General features: G+C 37.2%; 1 long non-coding RNA gene across 8 annotated transcripts in view; it reads left to right on the top strand.

Moving 5' to 3' along the window:
* LOC107318349 (uncharacterized) overlaps positions 1-20148 on the top strand; it is a 67222-nt gene that overhangs the window by 5698 nt on the left and 41376 nt on the right. For 6 of the 8 annotated variants that reach the window (XR_014933616.1, XR_014933615.1, XR_014933611.1 and 3 more), the window contains exons 2-8: positions 653-792; positions 874-1057; positions 2623-2815; positions 3372-3465; positions 11580-12574; positions 13465-13529; positions 16420-16577. This is a non-coding gene — a long non-coding RNA (uncharacterized LOC107318349). Of the gene's footprint in view, positions 1-652; positions 793-873; positions 1058-2622; positions 2816-3371; positions 3466-11579; positions 12575-13464; positions 13530-16419; positions 16578-17883; positions 19268-20148 lie in introns of those variants that run through there. The other 2 variants (XR_014933617.1, XR_014933613.1) reach the window with 2 other exon arrangements.

Genomic DNA, 20148 nt, shown 5'->3' with positions numbered 1-20148 from the left:
TTGTCAGAGAAAGGATGGTTTGATGGACAGAGTATCAAATCTAGATGAGAGCAGAACTGGGGAGCAAGGGGGAAGAAATCTTATAGCAAGCATTCAGGAAAGAACATTATTTAACACAATGAAAAGGAAAACAGCTATGAAAAATGAGATGAAATTAGGAAAGAAAAATGGTACTCTGCAGCCATTCTTGCTGTAGCTAAAGATGCTTCAGTTTTCCTATTATCAGTCAGGAACAGTCTATGTTCATTTTAAATGTATAATTATTTTTGTTATAATAGTTTTCTATTTTATTGCATCATCTCCTTTACAGAACACACACAATATCATTACAGGACTCTTTTCAGTGCCCTGGATGAACAATATATTTACAGGATGGGAAAGTGTAGATGTCTGCCTTTCCTCCTTTGAATGGCACTACTGCCTGTGTACTGAATAAGCAGGGCTGACAGGGTTCACATTAATAGACCTTCCTTTTAGAGAGAGTGGTTGTGTGCATTTCTGATAAACAATTAAAAAAGCTTTTTTCCAGGTATTTCATTGTGCAATAATAGACAGTGAAGGTGGAAGGACTGGAAAATGACAAAGCGTTTACCATGTAGTGAGAAAGCCTATGTGGATCAAGAGGAGGAAATAATTGCTCCTTTTCTTTCAGTTTTTATTCAAGTCAAATGCATCAATGGATGTTGCTGTAAAAGAAAGGTGGCCAGCTTTCTTTAGCTCGAACAGAGGAACCCAACAATACTATGGAGCAAAGTGAGAAACATTAAATATGAATAGACTAATGAGCTCTGGGTGAGTGAATTGTGTGCAGAACTGTACTTATTGTCCAACAGCTTTTTGCATTGATTATATTGACTGCTTGTCTGTATCTAGAACTTAATGTTTTCCAGATGGTACTTAAGATATCCTTATTTATTGCTCCTCATCCAACATTTTGACTTCAAATGGAAAAACAGACCTGGTGGTCTGCAAGCTGAAGGTGTGGCGGGCCACTATACTGCCTTGGCTGATGTCCCTGCTATTCTGGGTCCTTTTGTGGCTTTTGAAAATCCAGAATGTAAGTACACACTTCCCAGCTTTTCCTAATTTTTTTAAAGCAAGACTTTTGATGGATTTCTGTAACTTCAGGAAATGAGAGAGGACAGCTGTATTTGAAATGTCTCCTATGAAAAAAGACTAGCTCTGCTTAAATATTTTGATGTAAGGTAATTTCTTATGGCATGAGTCTGAGGAGCTGGGGTTACATGGCTTACATGGTTCCTTTCAGTGTATTTGCTACATAGACGCACACACAAATGAAAACCCAAGTTGTCTGACAGATATATAAGAAAGACCTTTTCTGTCCCCAAATGTCCTTTAATTTGATAAAAGTAAAATAATAATAATAAATCTCACTTACTACCACCAGTCATGCCTAAATCACTGGGAGCACTTTATTAAAAGGAAAGACTGCTACAAAGTAAATTTAAGGCAGCAGAATTTAAGTCAGTTCTTGTGGGAATGGACTCCTGTTCCTTCCTTCAGACTGTGATTAATCTCTAAATAAATGAAACTACACAGGCATGAGACTTCAGAGGCTTCTGATTTTACAGTCTCTGAAGTGATCAGGTTAAATAGCGAGACAGAAGGTTTCCCAGGATCTACTTTTACAGACTGTTGTGTATCCTGCATTTTGTTTCCCACCTGAAACAGTGTACGAACACTGAAATTTGTATTTTATTCCATATGATTTTCAGCACCGATGTTACAGTTGATCTGAATCACAGAGCATCCTTTAAGAGCACATTGTGGAGGGAACTCAAGATACTGTAATGGTGTTGTAGTGGTGCTGCTGACAGCCATATATGCAGCAACTCTATAACTGTATAAACACATTTCTGCTCCTCTGCTGGGGAGAGGGACAGCTCATCAACACGTTTGGCCCAAATTCAGAATAACCTTTGTTTTTCTACTGCTCTATGGCATTTGGCAGATAAAAGAAGACTTGAAACTGGCTAATGCTGCCTTCATGCTCAGCATCTTGCTGCTGTGTGGGCTAGCAGGAGGTGTTTGGCCTGAGCAGACAGTCTGGTAGTGCTCATTGGGGTGGCCTTATGTATTCATATTCGAGGGGCAGTTGAAGGTTTGGTTTAAGATAAAAGTCAGGACTTGGTGACTCAAATTGCTACCCAAGCAGTATAAATTTAGAAAGCAGTCTATAATCCTCAAACCAGCAGATGTTTCCTATATTTGTTGAAAATGTCTGATGCACAGGCTGGAAAAGAATATGAAATACCTTAAGTAGTGCAGGTAATTGTGCCAAGTCTCATCTGATTAATATAGTTAATATCACCACTTCTTGGCTTACAATTTTGGCCCATTCTCAAAAACAAAAGTCTTAATAGAAACTAGTGTACATGCAACATCTTCTGACAGTGGGTATGTAACAGTCTATTGAGGCTTAATTTATATTCCTGTCTTGAAGTGCTTATGAAATCTGAAGACCCAATGTAGTCATAGCAAATCCTTCCCAGAAAACAATAATTGTACATCACTAATTCAATCATATTTTAAAAAAATAAATAAAAAATCCAGTGAAAATATGTAAAGCAAAATTGAGCAAAGCTTTTTGATTTATTGCAGTTGCCAACTGTCTGAGATATTTTTCATCCTTAATCATCGCTGCATGAAATCAGGAATAACATGTAACTGATCTGCTAAATGAGTCAAAGTGGTGTGGTGCTCCTGGACACTAGATGAAAGCAGTGTTATGTGACAGAGCTGATCTATTTTAGCAGATTTTCTGTGTGGATTAAGACTATAAATCTGTTATATGGTATGTTTTGTTCCATTCAATATGCTTTGCTTCTAGACTGTATTTTTCAGCAGGCTTTTTATCACAGATGGTATCTGATTCATTCAGTCTAATGTGGTTTGTAGCCATTTGGCTATCTACTGAGCATAGATTTTTTAAAAAAATATCTTATAATTTGTCGTTTTATGGGATTAATTAGACTCAGACAATTTTTCTATTGAATTATGTGATGGCTTTGTGTAACTGTGATAAGGGCTGAGCTGGCTCCATATTAAGAAAATTTAACTATCTAACCCTTAGGCGGTAGAAACAATACAAACTTCTAAAGGCTCCCCACATGGATTTAGCACTTTAGACATCTGCTCCGATAGCAGCAAAGCCTGGATAAGTGACTAATACTGTGTCAAGGATTTGAAAACTTTTTTGCTTAAAGTTAGAGCACTTGCAACGAAGCTTCTAATCTGGTTCTTGTGTTAGAGGTGCTAGAACAATCTGAAGAAGGGCCGTTCTCAAGCTCATAACAAAATTGTGCTACATGCAAAACCTTGCTTACAAAACCTTGTTATTTGTGTCCCAGGAGGATTATGATGAGAAAATATCTAATGCAGACAGACAATACTTCTGCCATGTGCAGACTGCAAGCATTTCTGGTGTCTCTTGCAGGAATAATGGTTGGTAGATCTCTTATTTTTATTATTATTATTTTAAAAAGTGCATCCTGAAACAGGTGGTATAAGAATAAGAAATGGTGGTATCAAAATGGATATAGCTGTATTGCTGTCCCAGGTTGCACCTAAGAACTTAAGTGAAGAAGGCACATCCTGTCTGAGTATCATCCCCAAGTTAATCATATCCCTCTAATGAATCTTGAAGTATTTGCAGTTGACCAGCAGTATGCTGGCACTGACAACAGCAAAATGACTGACTGCCTGAAAGAGAAGAAAGCAGATGAGTCAAAAGAATTAGATTAGATGTAGACTACTAATGAAATGGACAGGCTCCTTCCTCCTTCCCATGGCTCTTCCTTACAGCACTCCTGGAGATGGCATCTAGAGCAACAAAAATCGAGCCAACATAATAGTACTGTACAAATCATTAATATGCACAAGAAAATTCAACAAAATGCCTATTGTAAGGCTGTTGATTCCAGGGCTGTAAACTACAGTTGTGAAAATTAATGCATTTGCCTTAGTTCAAGCTTGGTAAATACTATGAAGAATTAGCAGTAATTCCACAGTTGTTACACTTGAAATTGCATTATAGTTCTGATTTTGTTACCTTCTATAACATGTCCAAAACCATAACAGATACCAGATTTTGGCATTAGATTTGAGATTAAGCGTTATTCCAGTCAGCTTTAAAATAAAGAAGCTAAAGTGTTTCTGAACTCCTGATAAATCCCAATATAATTAAATATACTGAGATATAAATCCGTCATACTAAGTTTAAAATATGGGACCATATTATTGTAGTTTACTGTCCTCTTATGATTGTAATTAATGATGTAATTACAATCAAAATGGAGCTGAAGTAGTAATACTTCCAAGAAGCAGTGACCCTGATAAGCATTGTTATTCTATGGAAAACCTTGTTCGCATATAGTTGCATAGAGTTTTGTCTGTCTTACTTTTGACAATGGGTTTGGCTAAAACTCGAAGATGCAAGACAGGTTGAAATAATACCCTCACTTTTCAGAAAGTTAAATAAGCAAGAGACTTGACAGCCCACATCAGGGCTGCCAACTCCAGCAATGAACCAGATTTAGAAGTTGTTATATGAAGAATCTGCAGGACATGAAATTTAAATGGTTCCTCTGAATAAATACCTTCTAAACTAGGCATGTACATGGTTTGTTGAATTGTTCCCTTTTGCTGTTGTTTTGTTTTATGCGTTTGCAATGACTTTCTTCTGCTCCACAGAAATAGCCTTTTAAGGAAGGTTTCTGTTCAGTGATTACTACAGCTCCTGCCTCCAAAGAGCCAAATTGCTAGGTCCAAGTGTGTCTGTGGAAATCATGATTGATAGACAAGGGAATAAACTCAAGTCTCCACCCTCAGTTAGGGATAACAGCTAGTCTTGAAAAGTGAATTGTTTGTTTTCAGAGACAGGAAGGGAGCAATGTGCCAAGATAAACAGCTAGCTAATGTTTTCTGAATATTTGCAATGCCTAAGTGTTGTAGTACAGCTGGATTTTGGTAAATTTTTTAATTCTTGCTTAAATACTGAATTCTAAATAAAAGGTTATTAATGTTAGTACAGAAATATAATATAAAAATTATATACATGCATGAATGGAAAAGTCAGCAGTGATGGAGAATTATGAGACAATTATGAGTTACCGGAGGCAGTTAATTGTTGGTCAGTTTGCTACAATATTTGAAACAAAAGCTCATTCTCAAGCCCTCTTTGTAGCCTGCATTTCTCTCTCTTCTAAATAAGCACACTTTTCTTCTGTGTAGATTTATGAATTGATCGCATGCTACTAAATGTTTTGCTGGATAAATTATTTAGCACATAGTTTTTTTGTTAGCATTTTCCCTGCTGTACAACCAGATGAATAACACCTGTGAACAAGATCTGTCTTACTATCAATCTGAACTTGATGATATGACTTCTTGTTGAAGTAACTCATATTGTTACATATGAAAGCAAATATGAATAAAATTGGTTACCTATTTGCTCCCATGAACTTCTCCCAGGGCAGTAGCTCTATTTGTTAGGTGCAAGGTCTATCTGCAAGGCTCAGTAAGAAAAATATCTGCTGCACAGTTATCCTTAAAATAACTTCAGGCAGGAGCTGTTGTGCAGAAGGACGTGACGTTGTGAGGGGAAAATCATGGTGGACAGATGCAGTGAATTAAACCCCTCCAAGAAACTCAAAAGCCATTTAACATTGTCAAAATACTCAGTCAGAGCACACTCTGAAAGCATCAAAAGAAGTCAAGTACCACATAATATTCTGTGCTCTTGAGCAAGGCAAGAATATACAAAAAAATGTATTATTTTCACCATTCTGAAGGGACAGAAAGATCCATGCTCTCAGCAATGTTGCAAAGTCTGATTTAGTTAAACTTGATATTATTTCAGTTGTGACACTCTTAAATATGTTTCTGTATAAACTATAGTTCTTTTGTTCTGCTGTATGTATATAAGTATATGCTCATACACAGGACCGGTAATACAACTCAAGTCTAAACTGAAAGACATAATTTGAAAAAAACACCCTTGGCCAATTACTGGTAATTATTTTAAACTTACTGTATAAACTGCAGCATTGTGTTATACATCATTTCAAAACTTATGTCTTCAAATAATATTCAATTCATAGGAAAGTTATTTTGTGTTAAAATATCCATGACATGCTGATACAGAAGTATCTGGGCTTTGCAAAGTGCTGACTGGCAAATCAGGGATAATGCAAAGTACATCCTCAGTTTCTTAGATTCATTGGCTTTATTGTTAGAAAACTATGTTAAATCTAATGCTGGCAGTGTGGCAATACCTGAAGAAAAATAAATAAATAAATAAATAAATGTCCTTGTAAGACAAACTCTGATAAATTCTGTTTGACAGTGCAATATGAGATAGGAAGGGAACCAGTCTCACTTCCTCTGGCAACAATAACCAAGCACGGCACCTGCCAGAGAGTTGTGGCACTATTAAAAAAGAAGGGAGTATAGGATGAAATAGGTTCTCTGAATGAAAGGTTATATTTGAATTCTTCACTACAGTGCTGTATTCAGATCGGTCTCATTCCAGATTTTCATTAGAGCTTAGTGCTCAGGGCTTGGAGGGAAGTCAGAATAAAGCAGAGCTTGCTGGTCACGGGCAAGAAGTCCCTTCTGGGGGCAAAGGTATTGTCAATACCGCTGGGAAGCAGTGGGCTGGGAAAGAAAGGGATGAATGACAACTGGGGCTATTTGAGAGAGGGTATTAACAGCACTGGAAGAAAATTCTCTGTTGGAGGAGAAAAATAAGAGTGAGAGGATGTGAAATCTTTGAGTAAGTAGTGTCAGAAGGAAAACATAGCCTACTGGGAGTTCTAAGCAGGCAGCAGCACAAGGCCACACCAATGGATGGACAGAACATCCCAATGAATTTATTCTCTTACGCCTAAAATACCAACACAAAGCACCAGAAGAAATAGAAGCATTAGTTTTTTTAAAAAATTAAATGTATGTATCAGTAAGGCAAGTTAAGCTGTAATAATCGGGTAAATGTTGACTTTCTAGAAAATTAGGGCTCAGATCTAACATTTACCCCCCAGATGTTAGTTGTATCTTCTGTACCACCAATCAGAACACCAGTACAATTTTATGGCCTAAAATGATCCAACAGAGATTGGGCTTTTGGCATTTGGGGAGGATGTCACTTGGAAACCAATCCTGAAAGTGGCATGGGAGACCCATAAATGAATCTTTTATGGGCAGAGGAGGTGCTACCTCCTGAGATATTTAGCAATAAGGAGAAATTCAGAGTTATGCAAATAGAAGGAAGCAAACAGCCAGTCTGTGGATCTCAAACTATGTTTACAGAACCCTGGCAGGCAAAAACAGCAGGATGACAACCTTGAAAGAAAAAACTTTGCTTTTCTAAGGTCAGATGAAGCCATGCTGTTCTTTATGCCTTTGAATGATATGGGGGGGGTTGGTAGAGCGGTAGAGCCAAAATTGCCTTGTGGTTTTTATTATTTCTTGATCTGATTAAAATATTCCTGTTCGTATTGGGGAATGGTTTCTTTGGCATGTTCTTCACTCAGCACAGCCCCAGTGAGCCCCACATCCAACAGTGTCCTGTGTGGATGAGCTTCCACCAGTGGGCATTGGGAACTGCCAAAGTTCAAACAGTCTAATTTTGTTTGGATAGCATTGTTATGGCTGGTGCTAGGGACCCAGGGGGCCCTCACAAGTCTCCCAGTTCTATTTTATGGTAATGTTTTCTAAATTATTATTAAGGTGAGAAGTTCTTTGTCCATGCTGGTAACAAAGCACTGACAATGCACTCTACCCTGCTCCACTTGCCTAAGGAGATTAGACTTTGAGAGTCCTGGGGAAACCATGGAGACAATTTTTAGTCTCCAAATCTGTGATGGAAGTGTTTTTCCCTCCAGACCAGTGCATTCATTATTAAAAATGAATGGCAAGGGTTCTGCTTGCATGGAACCATTACTTTTGGTGTCACAAATAAAATCTAATTCCCAAGTATAATTATTGTTGTGCTTTAGGATAGTCTGGGAGGCAAATTGGTGTCCTGTACAGTCAGGTGTGCAAACTTACTGTATTTTCTGCTCTATAAAATTTGACGGAAGTCCTAATATTATAAATCTCATTTTTCATTTCTAGGTAACTTAAAAATATCCTTGAGTTATGTAGAATCTCATTCTTAGTTTTAATTCAGAAATGGACTTTTGGGAAAGATCTATCTATTTGGTTTACCCACTCCTTTATTATCTTCAGAGTATAGAATATACATCCCATTTTATATTTGAAAGTAGTTATTTTAGGGGCTCAGATAACTAAAAACCTATGTGGTTTTAAATCTATCTAGGTTGTACTATATTTAGACCATTTTCTTCCTGCAGGTGAATGACTCTGTGACAGATTTCAAACTAAAAATAGTTGCACAATACCTATCATAATAAAAAAATTATCACAGGACCTTGACATGGATCTTCTTGAGCCCTGACAGAGCCATGAGTCTGTAAGAGCAGCAGTAGATGTCCCAGAGGAACAGTGTCAAGTTCCACTGGTATTAAACTCCATAGGCACAGAATGTCCTCACTGTGGTAAAAGGGCAGTAAATTGTGTGCAGGTGATCTCTGCTGTTGTGTACCTTGATGACCCACACCATCTGCAGAATCAGGGAGATTGGCGACAGCAGCGATAAGTCAGATGATTTCAGTGCGTTCCCCCAGCTGAATGCTTTTCTGCTTCACCTGAGTTATTGCTTCATACTTTGAGGTGTTGTTTAGCCTAAATTCTGTCCCAGTTACGTTGTTTTTCACACATTAAAAAAAATATAATAATAATTGAGTAGAAAAAATCTTCTCATAAAGAGTGATCAGACGTTGGATAGGCTGCCTAGGGAGGTGGTGGAGTTGCTTCCCCTGGAGGTGTTAATGAAATGTGTAGATGTTGTATTTAATGATATGGTTTAGTGGGCAATATTGGTGGTAGATGAACAGTTGGACTTGGTTATCTTGGAGGTCTTTTTCAACCTTTATGATTCTATGAAATAACCCATATGGATTAAAAGCCTTGTAAACAAAAATCAAATTGTTTTTGTCTTATAATCAGTGAAATCTGCCCATTGGTTTTAGATGCAGCTTGTTCATGAAAACTGACCCACAAGCTCTGCTGGAGGCTGGGAGATTATTATATGAAAGTTTAATGAGAAGGCTATTTAACTTTTTTTTTGTTGGCATCTGTTGGCCACTTGACTAGTTGGCTTATTCTGCCTGAGTCATTACAACCTTTGCCTTATAAAAGTTTCCCCTTTGTATCCTTGATACTGTTGTCATTTTCTTTGTTGTTGATGGTGGTGCTGTTTTTAATGAATGTCCATTAAAATGAATTCTGTATAATTTTAGCACATTTATATGCATGCAAATATGTACACGTAGATGAAATTTTACTGTAAGATAAATGAAATGTGAAATTGCATTGTACAGACAAACATGGCTCATTTTTGTAGGGAAAGGATTGCTTTACACTGTGAAGAGCATTTGTTTTTCAAAATATAGTGAATTCTCTCATTTCCAACAGAAGAATAAGATAAGTGGGCAGAATATAACAGGACCTTCCTGTAATGAGATTGTTTTCCTCTTCCACTCAGACCTATTAGCGTTAAACCCTACACTGCACCTTTCCAATTGCCGGACTGATTGAATAATGCAAAATTTGATACCAGCACTCTGCATTGCTTAATCTCCTTGTTTCTTTTCTAATTCCTGAAGATGAGATATGCTGTGTTTATTGTCAAGTTTATTGCCAATTTAACCCTGTGAAGAACAACTGGATGAGGTATCTGCAGTGTGTGCACATGGGAATTACAATATCTTCATATGCAATATTTTCTATAGAAATCTGCTGGTATACCTTGCAATATATCTCCTGCACCCAGATGGCAGTAACATGCTCTTTATAACTGTGGACAGTGCTTTGCCTCATAGGTTCAGAATTCTTGAATATATTTATTAAGATTATGCAAGCTACTAAAACACAAATATCACCCACAAACTAATAATTGTAAGGCAGCTTAATGATCTTGTAAAGGCTCAGTTAAATACAGCTGTGTATTTTCATCCCATAGAAGTGGAATAATTTGGTGAGTCCAATTTATTATTTTATGATTTTTAAGAGGAAGATCTTTCTAATGTTTGGGGTGGTAATCTATCCTTGTGGGATTTAGGTTTAATTATCTGCTTTTAAACAGGATTTCTTTTATCATCTCAAGTAATTTAGCTCATATCTGCACTAAGCTTGTTTCTATTTGGTTTTGGAGATCTCAGTTTTAATGGGTGCCCAGGTAAGGAAGAAAATATTTTCGAACCTCTGAAGTGCTGAATACCTATGAAATATCAATTGTGTCATCACCATCCTGGGATTTGGGAGGTGTCTACATAGTTTATAATGGAAATTTGAAATTCTCAACTGTATTATTTAATGTCTGGGAGAAGAAACCTGGTGATGACAAAAATAAAGAGGCTACATTTTATTTCTTGCCCATATTTTTCGATTGAGAAGTAGCAGGGAGATGGCTGTAGCCTTGCCTTTACCATAGGTAATGACTTATCCTTCAGCTGTACTGAAGTCTTGCCCACAGACACCGTGAGGAAGCTTGGTACCTGTCAGGGGAGTGCCAGGAGCTGCAGTGATGCACAGCCATCTATGTTTGCTTTGGCTAATTGCAACACTCCCAGTCAGATTGCAAGAAAATTCCTTGCTGTTGGTTTCTCGTAATGGGAATCTAGGTAATGCATTGTTTGGCTTGCAAAACATTTAGAAATACTCAAGAGCACTACATTGGTAATGAAAATATTTTGTATTTCCAATGGGCTGGATGTTGGAGATAGGATCAACTATTAGTATTACATGCACATAGATTCTCTGAAAGTGAAAAGACCCTGAATTGACTACTTTGGCAGCCAGTTTGCCTCTGAGCCCAATATCGCATTGAACAACCCTTTAAAATTCAGTTGTGTTTGTATATTTTAATCCATTTTCAGAGCATTAAGCAACAATTGTGTTCCCGGCTGGGGACTTTGATTTGCGATGGTCATTTTAGGTAACCATATGCTATAGCTGCTTAAAAAAACTCATATATTGTGCTAGTTCAGTCAGATACTTCTAAAATTAAATATAGGATCTTCTTTTTCATAGGTTTGGCACCAAAGTCACCAAAATTACTTTTTAAGCAATCTGAATACTATTGCTTGAATATGTGTTTTCCAACCTGTAGCATAATGAAGATTCAAGAATTTGGACGGGGTAATAAGTAGCTTAAAAATTGTATAAGATGGGCAAACAGATTGTTTGTTCTTGACCATTATAGAAAATCAGCAATAAGAACACACCTCTGTGTTTCTAGAAAGAAATAATGTAACGAGGGTGTTTTACACATAGGCTGAGAAACTCACACCACTTTAATTCATGGCTGAGTTAATCAGTGCTAAGTGTTATGGATAAAGGGAGAAATGGTCTTTTCCTCTTGCAGGGTCCTTGAGGGCATGGAGAGACCCTCTTTGACAGGGTGTGATTGTTTTTTCTTCTCTTCACTATTGCAGATAGACAGCTGGGAGAACCAAGGAAGAGCTCTCTTTTGCCTGCTTCGAGGAGAAAGTCATGAAGTGGATTATCTCACCTGATAAAGATTCACAAGTTTCAAGGCCACTATTAAAACAAACAAACAAACAAAATCAATGCCATAAGCATAAGTAACAAAGGCACATTTGGAGAGCAGCAGTGAGATGATCAATCATTGATGACAAATCCAAATTTTCATGTTAAGATGTGCAAAAGCACATTGTAGACATCTGTTCTGTGTGCAAAATAAACAGCAGACACTTCGTTTCTCAGCTTTTTTCAGATGAGTAATCTGCTGGAAATTGAGCAGAATTACATGGAATATAGTCATTTTAGTATACATAATCTAGAAAAGAATAGATCTCTAAACAGATGAATTCATAAATTATGTATTTTTGACATTTAAATACATCATGGGGACCCTATAAATCAAGCTCTCTCTGCAGTTACCATGCATGCAAAACACTTTCAGACATTGCTGATTTCAGTAGGCCATAATATCTTGTTCCACAGCATCTAAAACAGCACTGCAAAACTTTCACCTGCTGCACTTCCTTTAGCATCATTTAACTTCAGCATTGTTTCAAGCTTGTGCCCCTCTGCCCAACCTGCTGCTATGCTGTTAAACCATTTCACTGTTGAATTTTAGTTTTCTAAACTAACTTTTCTTGTTAGGTGTCCGTTTTTTAAATGTTTAATCTCAGTGTGCATGTTTAGAGTAGTTAGAACCATTCTCTCTCTCTATATATATATGTGCACTATATTTATATGTATTTATGTATATTTATATTAAAAACTATTTTGCAAGCATTGCAAATATAAATTTATGCATCACTGAAGAGATAAGAAACATTTATATAGATGCTGCTGTTATATACAGGTATGGAGGTGAGAGGAAGAATGCCTGTAAGCCCTCCCACTGCCGTGGTCCTTCTGGTGATGCCCTCAGCCATCACATGCAGAATCCATACAAAAGGTAGGCTAGTCCTGGAGATTATTTCAACTGGCTCAGGATTTTCTACAGTTTTCATTAAAGGTCTGAATGCAGCGGGGTTTTGATTTCCTTTTCTGCAGCCATCTGTAAGACTTGTGAGAACAGCTGCTCCTAACGCGGGTGCCAGCTCCTAGATTTCCTGGGAGAGAAGCTAACGAGGTTTATGGAGGTCTGTCTTTTAGATCAACCAAAGATTGTCACTGGTTATTGCTTTATTAAACGGGTACTACATTTATTAAAAATTAGTAGATAAACACTTGGAACAGAGCAATGCTCAAAACAGTGCTATGTAGAGGCTGAATATTCCCACAGGAAAGAACTAGTATTAGAAAAGTATGTGATGAAGAGAGTTTCTGATCATATTTTTTATAGGTTATTCATGATTTTTTTAATGGAAGAGAGAGCAGAGGCAAACTGAATACGCAAGAATACCTAAATACCAATAAGCAAGAGTATTCAGAACTGGTCTAAAATGAATGAAAAGTGTGTCACATTAAACTGTGATAGTCATTCAGACAACAGGGATATTTATTTGGAGTTAATTCAGACAAGACCAAATGGACTTGTGTATTTGAACAATTTAACTAATTTTAAAGTTAAACCTCAAGTGTTGACTCATTGCCTAAGAACAGAGCATCCTCGTGTGAGAACGGCTTGGTTCATCACCCGATTTTCCTTACAGTCTTTTCAGATGTCTATCTATAAAATGATGCTGATTCCTTAGTTCTGGTTTGGTTTTGTTTAGAAAGACATTTTCAGGCAAAGTGCTTTGCTTTATAACACCTCTATTTATTCATTTGTTTATCTGTTATTCTATTTATGTTCATTTTCTTTTATTCAGGCAAACTTTTTAATGGCTCTCTCCAATTTAGGTATTATCCCAGTTTTCTTCCTGGTTCCAGCGATCTTTGTTATTAGTGTTTCAGACCACCAAGTGGTAAGTTGAGGTTATACATTTCTGTTAGTATGATGCTCCAAACTACAGAGCTTAAAGATGAAACCAAAAAGAAAAGATACTTCATCTTCAAATCTTGTTCATGCTCAAGTGATATAAGCTTCTAGGTTGATTGTCCCACAGTTAAGAGTCCCAGTTGCTTTTACCATCACCAGGCCTAGTTATTGAAATCCATTAAGTCTAATGGCAGCTCTAATTTTCATTGCTGCATGTTTAAGTAGTAACAACAATATATTTGTCAATGCACTATCAGAATAATTCACTGATTTGTTATGTAACTGTATTAGTTTGAATCAAATATACTGTACTTTAAAGAATTCATACGTATTACAATTTGACATTTAATTTCTGTTGGTCTTAAGAGAAATACATAGACAAAGAACATTCATGAACATTCTGTCTATTTTAGTCAAAATTCTCATCTAGAATGGACAAATATATTTCCTGAATATAGCTGAAATACAAATCATAGAAAAGAAAGTAATATTCTTTTGAGTGCTTTTGTAATCCAATCACTTTTGTCTTAGAACCCTAAAAAAAACTTATATTTGGATTATGAGATAGGAATTGCAAGAGAATTTTTTGTATATTTTTTTTTTACCATCCTCTTCAGATTTCAATGCTAATTTTCTCTCATCAATCACTCATAAAATTATCTTAGAAATAGTTGTAACAAATCTGTATTTGATACTGAAGTTGCCCAGAGGCTTGGAAATGATGCAATGGAGGCAGTTTCCCAAAAGGAAAGAAACATTTTCAAATAGAATTTAAAGGTCAGACTGCTTCAGAAATATTTTAGCTATTAGTAGAGATGCTTAAAAGCTCGAAAGAAAAATCTGAACTGACATCCCCAGTTTGCAGCCTGTACTACGGCCCGTTTTAAGATGGTCTCAGTTTCATTAATTTTGAGTTGGACATGAAGCTTGAAGGAATGATGCAGACAAATAATTAGTCTGCCCATAATCTTGAATGTGAGAAATTGAATTTTTGGGAAAAAACAGTTTTTATGCCTGTGTAGGAAACTACCAATACGGCATCATGTGCCATATAAGATCACTGGTTTTCATAATTTGTAGGGAACTGAGCAGAGCACTAATTACACAGGTGTGGAAAGCCCAAATGTCTATTTTTCCACAGCTGGTGTTCTGTAACATTTTCTCCAGAGACATGTGAAATTATGCTGTTCTTGAGGTTGAATTAGAAGTCCTCCGGGGATTAGACACATTGTCTGAGAGTAAATGAGAAGATAGCACAGGCTTCTTCTCCAAGAGCAATGGTCTAAGGCAAATAGGCTGTCCAAGTTTGCTGGCTCATGATTAAGAAGAATTAATGCTTTAAGAAATAATAACGAAAAAGTAATGCAAATAAACAACTTCTTGAAAAAAAATCCTTTACCTGTAACTAGAATTAGATCTACTTCAATGAGCCTGAACAGCTTCTTTTGTTGTTAATGCCTACCAACTTATTTAGTTGCTAATACTTGTTAATTCCATTTTTATCAGCACAGAAGAAAACCCAAAGCCCATCAGAAAAACACTACCCATAGCCACATAAATTCCCTTAATATCCATTTCAAACTTGTTACTTCAAACACAATGGATATTAGTATGAAATAAGGAATCTATGTGACAGTCCTGAAAAATTTCAACTACCCACTGCTCAGCTGCTCTTGGTCAAACAAATGTTCTGGATCTCTAATAACAAACATTGGAGATGGAAATTTGAAAGGCAGTGGAAATCTGTGGCAGGAATGACTGGTTAAACCTCTGACTACAAAGGAAAGCCATAGGCATGGAGGTGGCCACACAGCTTGGGCTTACTCTTCAGTGCAGAGCACTCGGTGCCCTGATGACAAAGGAAATGGAGGATGTTGTTTGCAGTAGGCTTCTGACCTGTAACCAGGTGAGGGGGTGCTTGCATTCTAGTGACTTGGATTAAGATAATTGAGTAAAAAAAATTAATTACCTAATGAAGGCAATAGAGGACTCTATATCCACATCATATTCTGCAATTGCAGAACCATTTTTTCTGGCTTTTCAGAGTTACTGTGGAGCCAAGCCTACTATGTCAGCATCTTATTTGTCAGCTTTCTTCTGTTTCTCAGAGTAAGGCATCCTCCTAATATGAATCTTGGAAAGAAGTGAACAGATCACAGAACTCCCATAATTTCATCACACTGCAATAGCTCTTTTATTTTGAGAAAAGCATACAGCCTTTATGTTGACATGATGTGGAAAGGTTCCTCTGAACAAGATTCTGCTGACTTTCTTATAAATAGTTACAGATTTGTTTCACACTTTCTGTATTCATTTTGTCTATTTGCTTTATCATGTTGCAAGAAAATGCAATCACCTGCCAAAAGCATGCATCCAGGAGTGTTTTCAGATGATTTAATGTTATCCTTTTCCTATTATTGTTTTCTACTGCCAGACATTATAAGCAAAACTGGCTCTATTCACTGGTACTGACAATATTTTCTATGCACATGCACTCAGTTTTAGGATTACAAAGGCATGGTATTATCACGTCCTAGATTTAGCTGTGTTTCACAGTCCTTGCATAAATTCCTTTGGCATTTGCAAAGCTGGGCAAGCTCCACTCTTCTCAAACTGAGGTGAAACAGGACCATGGCCAGGTTTGAGATTCTTGAGCTACTTCTTGCAGCAAAACACCAAATGTACTCTTGCAAAGGTGGTTAGGTGGAAATAATATTTTCCAAAATATACTAGGATTTTTGTACATGAAGACTTCATATAGGTATAACCACTGAGCTACTGAGATTAACAGGGCAGTGGATAGAGACATGCACATTAATGGCAGAAAAACAGAAGTATTTTGGCTGAAATGACTCCTCGATATTTTTCTTTTGTAGATGATTCCACAGTGATGTTCTGTGCTAGCTGCTGGCTGGAAACAATAGATGCAACATGGGAGCTTAAAGAAGAGAGATGCTGGGAAGCCATCATACCTTTCCTGGCTGTTCCATATCACCTTACTCTGTTTGGAGAGATGGTGGTCCATCCCTACAAAGTAAGTTTCTCAGAAGTCAGATCAGGCAACTCTGTTTATAATCTGGAATTTCTTCAAGTTCCAGAAATCTGAATGGAATTGTGGGTTACTGTCTATTCATAGAAGCAGTGCAACAGGGTATCAATAATGAGCATTATTATGCAAAGAAAATTATTGACCCAAACCTTCAGCTAAATTTTAACATACTTATGAAAATTTCTCTTTACAGTCATTGATAAGGAGGAATGATTTTTAAACTGAGACAGGGGAGATTTAGGTTAGATATTAGAAGGAAGTTTTTCACCCAGAGGGTGGTGATGCACTGGAACCAAGGAGGTTGTGGTTGCCCCATCCCTGGAGGCATTCAAGGCCAGGCTGGATGTGGCTCTGGGCATCCTGCTCTGGTGGTTGGTGACCCTGGACATAGCAAGGGGTTGGAAGTGGATGATCTTTGAGGTCCTTTACAATCCAGGCCACTCTATGGTTGGTATCAGATTATTATAATTTTGTTTCCTATCCAGCTGACAGACTATGGACCTTAGAAAAAATATTTGCAATAGTATATTCAACACATTACACATGTAATATAAATTTAATATATATCTCATTAATCTTAGAACTCGTGAGTATAGGGTTTTTTTTTTATGAAATATATGTAATTTCTCTCAACTACAAGAATAGAGAAGAGCGTGGGTCTGAACTTTATTTACAGTTGTGTGCGCTCAGCAAATTATCACATTTTCTCCATTCCGCATAATCAGAAATGAAGCTGTATGCAGTTTGCTTACAGTTAAGTAGTGAAGGTTATAATAATATCTTTGCAAGTTTTACTTGTAACAAGAGGACTTAGTGTCAGATAAACGCTCTGTCATGAGACAAATAAAACCTTTTTTTTTGCTATAAAACAAAGCTGAGGAAGCAAAATTGCACAATAAACCTCCCACAGTCAATAAGCAATAAGTAACCTGTCAAACATAAGGAAAAGAGAAAAAAGTTAAGCAATGTTGGCATCTACAAACATCTACTGGAGCAACAAGGCATAGCAGCAAGAAAATTAATGCCAACACCTCTTATAGAAATTACCAGCCACTTCAGTTCTGTTTCTTGCAAGTAAATGTCAACTGAGTCAAGGATGGCAAACACCTTTGTAGCTCAAATATTAAAATGACTTTGTGGGCAAATGCCTCAAGCATAGGAAGAAAGGTGCTAGACTTAGAAATGAGTATCAGTGAGGAAGGCATTAATGAATAGCAGCTGAAGGGCAACATATAAGTTTGGGACTTCATTCTTATGTGCAGGCACCCAGGTTGTGTTATTCTCATTTTAGGTAAATTGCTGGCTGACAGGTGGAACCACCTCTGCTATAAACTACTGGACTCACAGGCAAGTTGGATATCTACCATGGGATCATCCAACACAGAGGAGTTAGTTTGTGTTTACGCTGCTGTACCCAAGCTGGGGGCTGGTTCCCAGAATTACGGAGTCTTATATAAAACAAAATTTTCTCTTCATTAAGTTCCATGTTGACTGTCACAGATCCTCCCTATGAATCCTTTCTAATTGGTAACTTGTGAGGGCGGGTTAGGACCCACAAAAGGCATTTACCCTAATTCATCTGCTGCTTTGTAAGGCTTTTATTAGGCTTCACAAATTTGACTTTCATCTGCGTTTTCAAGCTTCATTCCCCACTGGTATTTTTCCCTACAAAATGTTTGTGATGAATATTCACAATCCCTGGTGAGAGCTGTGCCAAAGACATCCTTCAAAACAATACAGCTGTAGCCAGAAAGCTGTACAGTGGGTGAACTGTTCTCAGTTCATATGCATCTCTTCCATCTCAAACCTTCATCCTATTTAAGTGCTTCAGCAAGAGGTAGCAAAGAATCGTTTTCCCCTGGAAATCAAAGACAGAGGACTTGAAGGAGGAAAAGTGAAGTATTGTAAGCAATCCAGGAGGAGCAAACCAGGGCCCATTTATGAATCTCCTCCCGTAAGGATGGCTGAAAACCATTAACTTGTGAGAAAACTCTGGATGTCTGAAAAGTCTTATGATATGACACGTTGTGTCTAATTTAGGTGCCTTCTGATAGGGTTGGCTGCACGTGGAAATAGGGGAAAGAGTAAATGGATAACATTCTACTGCCAGAAAAGGCTGAGGCTTCTGGAAGATTGATATGTGTAGGACCTGTGTGTTCAAAACACCATTAAAATCATAGTAAACAAATAATCACAGAGTCACAGAATTATCAAGGTTGGAAAAGACCTAGAAGATCATCCAGTCCAACCATCACCAATACTTCCCAGCTAAATCATATCCTTCAAATACTTGTTTGGGTCCCTGACCTACAACAAGGCGAGATGGATGAAATTTATTGTCTTTAATTATTGTGAGCCAATGTCATCCATAGTATAATCAAAACTGTGTTAGAAATTGTTTGCCGCTTTTCACTTCTCTGTATGTATGAGTCTATATAACAGAATTCTCATAATACCTTAGAGAAAAAAAAGCACATCAGACAAGAAATAAATGTGTCTTCCTCTTTCATCTAAATTTAACTAGAAAAGTAGTCACAAAAAAATTAGACGTGCTGAACTATCCATAGGAGATTCCAATCCATTATTAGCCTACTCACCCTGTTACTTATCTTCAAACGCACACACCACCAACAGAAAGGATTTAGGTTACATTTAAGTAATCCAAATCTTGTAGGTAGTGGGTTTTAGTGAAACTGGAGCACTTGTTACTATAATTTAACTACAAAAACACAGCATTTAGTGAAGTAAGAGGTCTGACTTTAATGCACAAAAGCAGGGAGTTTTGTGGCTGTATCAGTAAGGCTGAAGTGTCAGTCTGGATTTTCAGCCTTAAGTCTGAATTTCCTTGGTTTTGTGGATTTGTCAGATGTTTAACAGAGCTTAAATGTAAACTTTCTACTTGACGACATTCAAACCTCTACAATACAGCCCTTTTAAAGAAGAGGGGAAAAAAACACACACACACAAACCAGGAAGAATAAGTAGAATGCTTATAAGTAGAATGCTTGTGTGCTCCAAAGAGATTTAACTTCGCTGTGCCTCAGTTTCCCAAACAAGAACCTGAAGAGCATATGTACAGATCTCAGAAATATCCTCACTAATGAGTTACTGTGTAATGTGAGTGAAGTGGTTTAGCATGCTCGAATGCAGAGTGTTACCAAACATTTCAGATAGGATTTTAATTGCCAGTGACCAGAGAGGACCTCGACACAGAGTATGTGTCAGCGCAGTTCATCCCTTCAGAACATCTTCAATTAAAGTTGCTCAAGGATAGGAGCTCTCAGATTATCATTCTTGCCAGCCTGTTAAAGAGTGATAAAGGAAAAGGGGGACTGCACTTCTGCAAAATGAATATTGGATTAGAGGAAATATGTCTTGTTTTACATGCTTTGCACAAACTGCAATTTTCCAAATTTTCCAGGTCGTCCAAATTGTTTGCAATACATTTTCCTTTGTAAAGTGTACTATGTGGAAGGAGGAAACATCACTTCATGTAGAAGAAATGCGTTCTTGAGTGCCATAAAACCACATTGTGCTCTGAAAATGAATTCAACAA

This window comes from Coturnix japonica, chromosome 12 (genome assembly GCF_054131305.1).
Source record: "Coturnix japonica strain WE chromosome 12, WE-NBRP24, whole genome shotgun sequence".
Classification (NCBI taxonomy): Eukaryota; Metazoa; Chordata; class Aves; order Galliformes; family Phasianidae; genus Coturnix; species Coturnix japonica.
The sequence above is the reverse complement of the archived record's forward strand: the minus strand, read 5'-3'. Positions and strand labels throughout refer to the sequence as shown.